Source organism: Propithecus coquereli, unplaced genomic scaffold (assembly GCF_000956105.1).
Source record: "Propithecus coquereli isolate 6110/MARCELLA unplaced genomic scaffold, Pcoq_1.0 Scaffold11, whole genome shotgun sequence".
In the NCBI taxonomy this organism is placed as follows: Eukaryota; Metazoa; Chordata; class Mammalia; order Primates; family Indriidae; genus Propithecus; species Propithecus coquereli.
In genome coordinates this window covers 2,468,602-2,477,110 of record NW_012134969.1, presented here as the reverse complement: position 1 = coordinate 2,477,110, position 8,509 = coordinate 2,468,602, and positions in this window count along the sequence as shown.

The window sequence follows — 8,509 nt, the reverse complement described above, 5'->3', positions numbered from 1 at the left end:
TTGTGATATTCCTCTGCTCATTTTTGTTTTAGTAGGTAGTGGAATTACTGGTATATCACACTGAACTTTTGTAGGCTTGGTTTTATGCTTTCTTAGGGAGTATCCATGGAACTCCCTACATGTTTTCAAAGCCCTTTTAACTTATGGAACTCAATCTCCAATCTGTTTTTTCTGGCATTGCAATCTTATCAAAGCTTGGTTTAAACTTTGGTAGGGTAGGTCTATTATAAGCCTTACTCTGGGGTGTAATTCTTACTCCTGAGTAGTGGCATTTCTGGTGTCTTAGCTGGATGCTTGGGCTGGGAACAAGGTGTTATCAATGTCTCTTCCCCTCTCGTTGCGTGGAAACTTCAACATCCCCCAATACTGCCTAATCTCTGATAGCTCTGTTTTGCTCTCAACCTCAGAGTGGCTACATTCTGGGTAGCCTTGTCTTAACTCTCCCTGCACATGTTGTATTGTTCAGTCCTTGGCTAAGTGCTTATGTGGATCCCCACATGGACTTCTGATCCCTTTGCTTAGCTCTCTCAATTTTTGTGCTCTGCCTCATAGATCCCACTCACTTAAGCTGCTCCAAACTATGATCTCTGCCTACTCAGCTCACCAGGACTACTGTGCTCTGCTTGGATAACTCCAACTTACTACCGTGCAGTTAGGAAATTGTTTCCTGGTGTAGAGCTGGAAGTGCAGCTTGTCAATTTCCCGTGTCTCAAGAAACCAGAGTTGTGATTTTGCATGCTATTTGTGAAAACAGTTGCCTTATATATTTTGTTTAGTTTTAAGTTGTTTTGGCAAGAGGGTTAGTCTAGTATCAGTTATGGAAAACAGAAGTCCCTGCCATGGATTCTTGAACAAGGGATAACCAGAGGCTATTGATGGATAATGATAATGGCTGCCTAACACAAGAGGGCATGCGGTAGGAAAGCCTGGAGTCTGGACACCGAGTAGGAGGTCTTTTCAGTTTTCTAAGCTGAGAACTAAGATCAGGATGAAGTTTGCAGAAATACAAACAAACAAAAGGAAAATATGATGGAAAAAGTACCGTTGTAAGTTACCGATAAATTTGATGCAAAGGATGAAGGAGAAGGTTAAAAGTGGTGCCAGAAATGTTTTAAAAAGAGCCCTTATCTTTGGAGATATATACTGAAATATTTATGGATGGAATGATACAATGTCTGGGGTTTGATTCAAAATAATTCAATGTGGGGGTAAGGGTGGGGAGAGGTTGGTTATAGGTGAGACAAGACTGGCCATTAGATGATCATTGTTGAAGCTAGATTATGAGTACCCGAGGATGTGTTATACTATGTTTTTCTACCTTTGCATATGTTTGAGATCTTTAAATTAAGAACTATTGAAAGCAAAAAAGAAGAGTACCAGGGTTGTAAACCTGGGGGATGAGTGTGGGTGAAGTTGGGAAGAGTGCCCGGTTTTGAAATAGAAGAAAAGGGATATGCCAGTGGCAGTTTGTTAAGTCTGAAGCAAGCTTTTATGAAAAATGTTTTAAAAGAAATGATTTGCTTAAGCCAGCTCATTCTGTTCCTTTAGAGGTATCATTAAGTGCAGATGTATTTGATTATCTCCTTAAAGATGCGAGTCATACAGCACATGCTGAACCGACGCTGTGGCATCTATACTGCTCACTTACCCACCTCCTCCGGATTCAGTGTTGGCTGCAGCTGACAAAGCCCCTGAGTGGTCGGGGTCCAGACTACAATGGGCAGGTTTGCTCAGACTGTGGCACACATCTCCCTGCGTGGTTCCTGGAATGATTTCTGAAGGTGTTTTGCTGTACTTCTTTCTGTACTGCCTCCCCAGCCAGCTGTACATGCCTGGAGCCTCCCTGAATCCTGCTTGCACTCACTGTCTTCCTTCCAACTGTGGGCTCCATAATTGAGCCCAAGAGAGGCGCCTGTTCCCACAGCCTGAGGAATTTCAGAAGGAGACTTTTCTACTAGTTAAAAAAAAAAAAAAGGAAGAAAGAAAGAACAAAAACACCATCACTTTCCTCTCTTACTCTTCACTTTCTTTTCTCATTCATCCAACAAATCCTGTTTGGTGCCCCTGTGTGCTCAGTTTTGTGTTAGGGGTTGATTGGGGGTTTAAAGGTGATCAAGAGACTGGCCCTTTCTCAAGAATCTGCAGCCTGGTACCTATGCGTAATCTAGATTTTCTTTGAATCTCAGCTTGTCTCATTTTTAGATAAGACTAAGAATATCCGCTTACAGCTTTTATCAGTATCAAAATAAAAAATGGCCAAAAGGATTTTTGCAAACCATAGGGCTTGATGTTAATGATGATGATGAGGATGATGATGATCTTTCTTTCCTCCCAGGCATGCCGATGATCACTACAGTCCCTGCTTTTACCAGGCAACAGTCATCACTGTTACCTGCACACTCAGCCATATTAAGCCAGGGCACGCAGCCATTTCCAGGGGAGATTCATAAGAAAGAAGAAATTTCTTTCCCCACGTAGGTAATAAATCTTCTGCCTATTGACTTTTAAAAGTGTAGAACGAAATGTCCTTTTTGTCTGTTTAATACCAACCACCACCTTAACATTTGTTTTGCCGCACAGTTTACAAAGTACTTCTCAAGTCATAAATCATCGATGTCTCATAAGAACCCTTTGACTTAGTAGAATAGATTTCATTTTTGACCCTCATTTACCGCTGTGGAAAATATGGCCCAAAGAAGTTAAATAATTTGCCCCAGAAACATTGCTCATAGTGGCAGAGCTGATGCCTGAATTCCAAGCTTCTCTTTCCTAATCTTTGAAATCATCAGCTCCTTCCTGTAAGTATCTATAGCATGCGGGGCTCCTCTGCGATGCCTTTAAAAACAGATTTCAAAATATTTTTTTAAATGTTTAAGAAATTATCCGTATTTTGACATCGCATGGATGTCTGAAACTCCCCAGTCGCTAGTACAGTTACAACAAATCAAACAAACAAATAACCATTCCCATTGTTTTGTAGATTATTTCCCCAGGAGGCAGATGTTTACTTTTCACAAATGAAAGCTCATTGTTGTCAGGAACATTTAAGAGGCTTAACCTGTCTCCTCTGGCATATGGCACTGGCTTTTCATGATAAAACTGGTTGTGTGCAGTGGCAGACGAAATTGCAAGCCTCTCTCTGAAACTTCATCAGTTGCTGTTGCAGAACGTCACCGCTTTCCTATGCGGGGGCTCGTCTGGGCCTCTTCCACCGTGAAAGAAAGAAAAAAAAAGGCTGTTTCCTTTGGTAGAAAATAGTCATATTTTAATGGGTATGATGTCATGAATTATTAAAGTAGCTTAATTTTAAAGCCAAGCCGAAAGAACACATAGTGAAGAATGACCTTGAGACTTTTGAAAAATGGGAATGTTGACTGTGGCTGCAGACTCCAAGATGGATTTCTACTTTAGTTTATATTTATGCAACTGTGAAACTTGGTCCCTTGTTCCCAGAGAAATCCTTTGTGCAGCCGTGTGGAGAAAGTTATTACATTTTAGTGCAGAAGAGCTGTAAAGTTTCTTTCCTCATGTCTCATGAAAGCTAGAGCGCTAGCAAACTTTGTGCTGGGGGAATGGCCCTGAGGGATGAGATGCAGGGTCTCTCAGAAGACAAAAGGAAACAGAACACTGTTCTTAAAAAAAGAGCCAACCATTAGGTTCTTAGAAGGGATTTGTGCATAACCCTGTGTCAGTCTTGTTCCAGTGCTCACTTGCTTCTGATTCAAGGTGACTAAAAGAAAAGAAGGTCCAGAAGGATGAAGATCTGCCAGCCCCACTGTAGTCTGAGCACACGACATGCCTGGAAGCAATTCCACCCACGAGTGCTTGCCGTTGCCCGTGGAGACTGCCAGACAGCACATGATACAAGAGAAGATCTTCTAAAGCTTTGAGTTTGGCCACTCTGGGCTCATTCTCTGCCCAACAGATTGCTGTACACAAATCATAGAAACTGATGGTGGAACGAGGTGTCCCTGATTCTTCTACTGCTGTGACACAGAGCTGCGTCTACACCTACAAAGGCATGTGACTGAACTCTCTTCCTCTTTCTTCTGTTTTTTTTTTTTTTTGAAACAGAGTCTCACTGTCATCCAGGCTAGAGTGCCGTGGTGTCAGTCCAGCTCACAGCAACCTCAAACTGCTGACCTCAAGCGATCCTCTTGTCTTGGCCTCCCAGAGTGCTATGATTACAGGCGTGAGCCACCACGCCCTGCCCTCTTTCTTCTTTCTAACATGAGTTCAGTTAAGAGTCTCTGTAGAAAGGAAAGGAGTATGAATGGGGAACAGGAAGGAACCAATATTTATCAAGAATCTATTAAATGTCTGGCTCTGTCTTGGGTATGATTCATAAATGGGTGTGTGGTGTTATCCCCGTTTTACAAGGGAAGAAACTGAGGCTCAATGTGTGAAATTTTCAGCATCACGCAGTTATTGGTAGAGCTGGGCTTTATTTGAATCTGGGTCTGCCTGACCTCAGAGATTTACACGAATGTACTATTCTTACAATGAAGCTCTCAGTGATTGGTTTCATCAACTTTTTACTCTCCTTCCTTTTGTTTGTTCATTTGAACTCTTTGGCCCTAATGTGCTTGACATCTGTTTGTCTTTCCACATCCACTCTCCATCCTTCTCTTCTCTGCTCTGTGCCCTGGCAGACTGACCTATACCGACTACTTCAATGGGTGCCCTTGCTCTTTGGCTTACAACTGGGCTGAGCAAAGGTGAAACACAAACTAGAGCAGTGGAGAGTAGGTGGGCAGGTGGGAAGTGAGACTGGGTGTTTATTTCTTCAGTTTTCTCTCTGTTGGGTTCTCTACTGAATGCCACAACTCCTGCCAGATGGCCTTCTCCATGCAGTTCCCCTCTGGGGATTTTAGTAGCTGCTCTCTCTCCTTGCCCTTTTGGGTTTGGGGTAGTAAGAGCTCCCTGCTGTTGCTAGCTCCGGGGTACTGCATTCTCCCATGAGCTTTCCCTAAACATTGCCCACACTTTTGTAAATTATTCCTTTATTAAAACAACTGGATTGCCCAATTAGAATGTGCTATTTGTTACATCTGGAAACTTAACTGATACAGGTGTACACCACCTTAGTGATGTCATAGTTAATGTCTTGGTTTTGCTTTCCCTAAGGATCTCCTAAATATAACTTCCAGAAAGGTTATTTTTATCATCTTTCACCTTTCTTTTGCTTTATTATTTGCTCTCTGGATTTCCTTTTTTCTCCCTCAAATTGAGTCTGTAAGACCAGAGAAAGCCGGTTTCTATTATTATTTTCCAAGATTGAGTTTTGTTTGTTTTTTTCTTTTTTTCTTTTGGTCTCCAGAAGTTATTCTTGTATTAGTATTTCTTTGCAAAACAGTCTGTTGGATTGTTTTCGAAAACAATGCACATTTTCTAACCTTCTAGGGGGGGAAAATCATTATTTCTCTAAAAAGGAAGAGAAATAATGAAAGTATGATCAGGAAGTAACAGTAAGGATAATAACGGGGGAAAAGGCAGAAGATTTAGCATCAAGGTCAGTTTCTTCTTTTGTTGGATTGCAGCAAGCATTTAATGGTAATAAAATCTTTTTCTGTATAATACATTTTATATTAAAACTGTAGGCATTTAAATGAGGGATTTTATGTCTGTACAGTCTTTATTGAGCATGAAGGATTAAAAAAATGCTTTTGGTTTTTTTATTTCTTGAAACATTTTTGAGGTTTGAAAAGCCGTTCCATGCCTCCCGGGCTCACAGAAGTGAGGATGCAGGGTGGGAGGTGGCCAGAGCCACTCACACAGTTCCTTGCTTATGCTAGTTAACCTCGGATCCCTGTTATTCTGGGCCTCTGTGTCTCCTGAATAAACAGTAAATCTTTCCTGATGGCGTGGCAGCTTTATGATGTGGATTCATGCCTTTTTTCAGAGGAGCATGAGAGAGACTTTAATGCATTTTTCCTTCTTTTACTAGTGATTTAGCCAAAGCTTGGGTCCGTCAGTGAGGGAAGGCTGGTGACCCAGCAGGTCTCTGGTTCTCTTATGTCCTCCCTTTGGTAAAGGGCAGACCCTGGGAGTGCAGTGGTCAGCAACTCAGATGAGCAATCTCATGGTTCCAGCAGAAATAGAGTGTTGACAGGTTGGCTTGAAATGAATTAATTCTTCTGTTGAAGGTTTATGGCTTGTGCTTTCCTGGGGCTTTTGTCCTTTAATATTGAGAAATTTGTGATCTATTCCTGATGCTAAGATACCATGATCTTGATAGGTCTTCCTTTTGCCATGGGCTTGTGCAGTGTGAATGTTTGCTAGAATGGTTTTAAGGTTGTTCATTTTCAGCATATTGGAAGGGGTCTCAGAAGCATGTTGATGTTAGATGTATCAGAAGGAGAAACTCAACTCACAGAGAAACTACATTTTTTTTTTTCTTGGTCATTGCTGATATCCATGGGTTGAACTGTTGGATTGGGACTGTTCTTGGTCATGAGTATAATCTAGAGGAAACAAAAACACTAGGCTTATAGCTTAGAAATATTTGAAATACACATCCATATAGAAAATTATCTGCCAAGGGAAGTAGAGTATTGTCGGTGGGGATCTGACCTATAGCAGGAGACACCTCTTTGTAAGCTATTAATATCTGCTCTTTGAGCTGAAATGAATTACCTAAAGATGGCAGGCTCCACACTTTACATCTTAGATTGCTAGAGCTGCATTTCCCATTGGGTGGCTAACAGCACCTTTTCAAATGGGAATATCTCCAGTACATTAACCTGATCTGATTGTTCTTAGCCACAACTTTAACTATGCTTTAAAAATAGCCCCGAAGCTGGAATAGTGCAGAGAGCATTTACTTAAACAACTATTTCATTCCCCTATAATGTCATGTAGAGCCAAGTCTTTTCTGTATTTTGTCAATATAAAGGCAGCATATGGTCTATTGTTAAAAGCAGATACTCTTGTGGGAAGTAAGAGGCACATGGGTGAATGGAGAGTGATAATACTGAGTAAAAATCTGTTGCTTTGAGGCCCGGATCTAAGGTTTTCTGCAGTTTCATTTTTTAAAGAGTGCAAAGTTTTCAGGAAGTTTCAGCTGATATGCTCTGATTTTTATTTTCGATAATGCCATCTAACGTTTACTCAGGGCTCCTGAAAAATTGGTTAGGAGGACTTTTCACAGAGGGAAAAATGTGGACAAATATTGTTAGTTTACTTAGTGCTGAAGGCATTGGCTGGTAAAGAAAAGTGACGACACAGTTCTTTAAGCCAAAAAGTCAAGCTCTTTTTGCTCTGGAAGTGTGTATTCCTGCAAACCTTAGGAAAGGCCCATGATAATGAAGTAAGCAAAAGAAACGAGAGAAAGAAACAAAACCTGCTAGGCTTAGGAGATAATCACCTCATTAGAAGAAAAAAATTGTATTCAAATAACGGATTTCTATTACACAGGACAGGATGAAGAATATGATTTCACCGAGAGACACAAGAACACATATACATTTGCTTACGCAAACACAGGCACAAAGGGAAGAAGGAATGCTAAAGCAGGAGCCTGTCAGTGTGCTTTATGATTCTGAATTTGTTTTTTGAGTTTGGAATTAATTAGATACCATGTTGAATTCCAAATGTGATAATTAGGCAAATTAATGCTGCAGTGAAGTTATTAATGAGGCAAAATATGCTAATATGCTTTTTGATAAAGAGCTCTTCTTCTGCCTTACCAAGAAATTGGCAAACATCTTTTATTTGGGGCCAGACAGCTTATCTCAAGTGATTTACTAAAAAGGTTCTCGGCCGTATGCTGTGAACAAATGTTGTAAATAGGGGTTAATGTCTAAATTTTTGATATGTATAAGCCTTGTTGCGGCGTAGCAAGTCCTGTAACAAGACCTCTTTGCCTGGCTTCTGAGTGGCAGTGGTGCCCAGAAAGGCAAAGTCTTTCCCGTGTCCTATCATGCCAGTGTGAATGTGGCAAACCCTGCCACTCACCAGTGTCGTTCCTATTAACATCACCATTGACATTCAACGTGGGGCGAACAGTGGCCGCCAACCCGCCAACGTACCTCTTTCACTTCAGCAGACTTGGTGTCTCCTTTGGTTTTCAGACGTTCAAAACTCATAGCCCAGAATCATTAGGGAACCCATTTAGTGGTTTGAAAGTGACACAGCAGAATTTCTCCTTCCGATCTTAACTCTGCTGTTCAGATTGCATCAGAAACCTGCCTGAAACCAAGCAGAGATGCCATCTACCTAGAAAGAGTTGGTCATTAAAAACACAATTTGTGGAAATATGAAAAGAACTTTCCCCATGTGCATGTGATTATTTTAATCCTTTTAATCACACACTCCACAAGGGCACAGCCTGTATAATTTTGATTTATTCAGGTATGATATCTGCTAAATAAGTTTCACTCTGTCCTCCCGGGCAGGGCAGTTTTGATTTTTGTAAATCAGAGAAGGGAAGATTCTGATACGTGTTTGAGTACAGCAGCCAGTGGTCAATCCTTGGCTAGCTAATGCCGCTGAGGTGTGTCTTATGGCA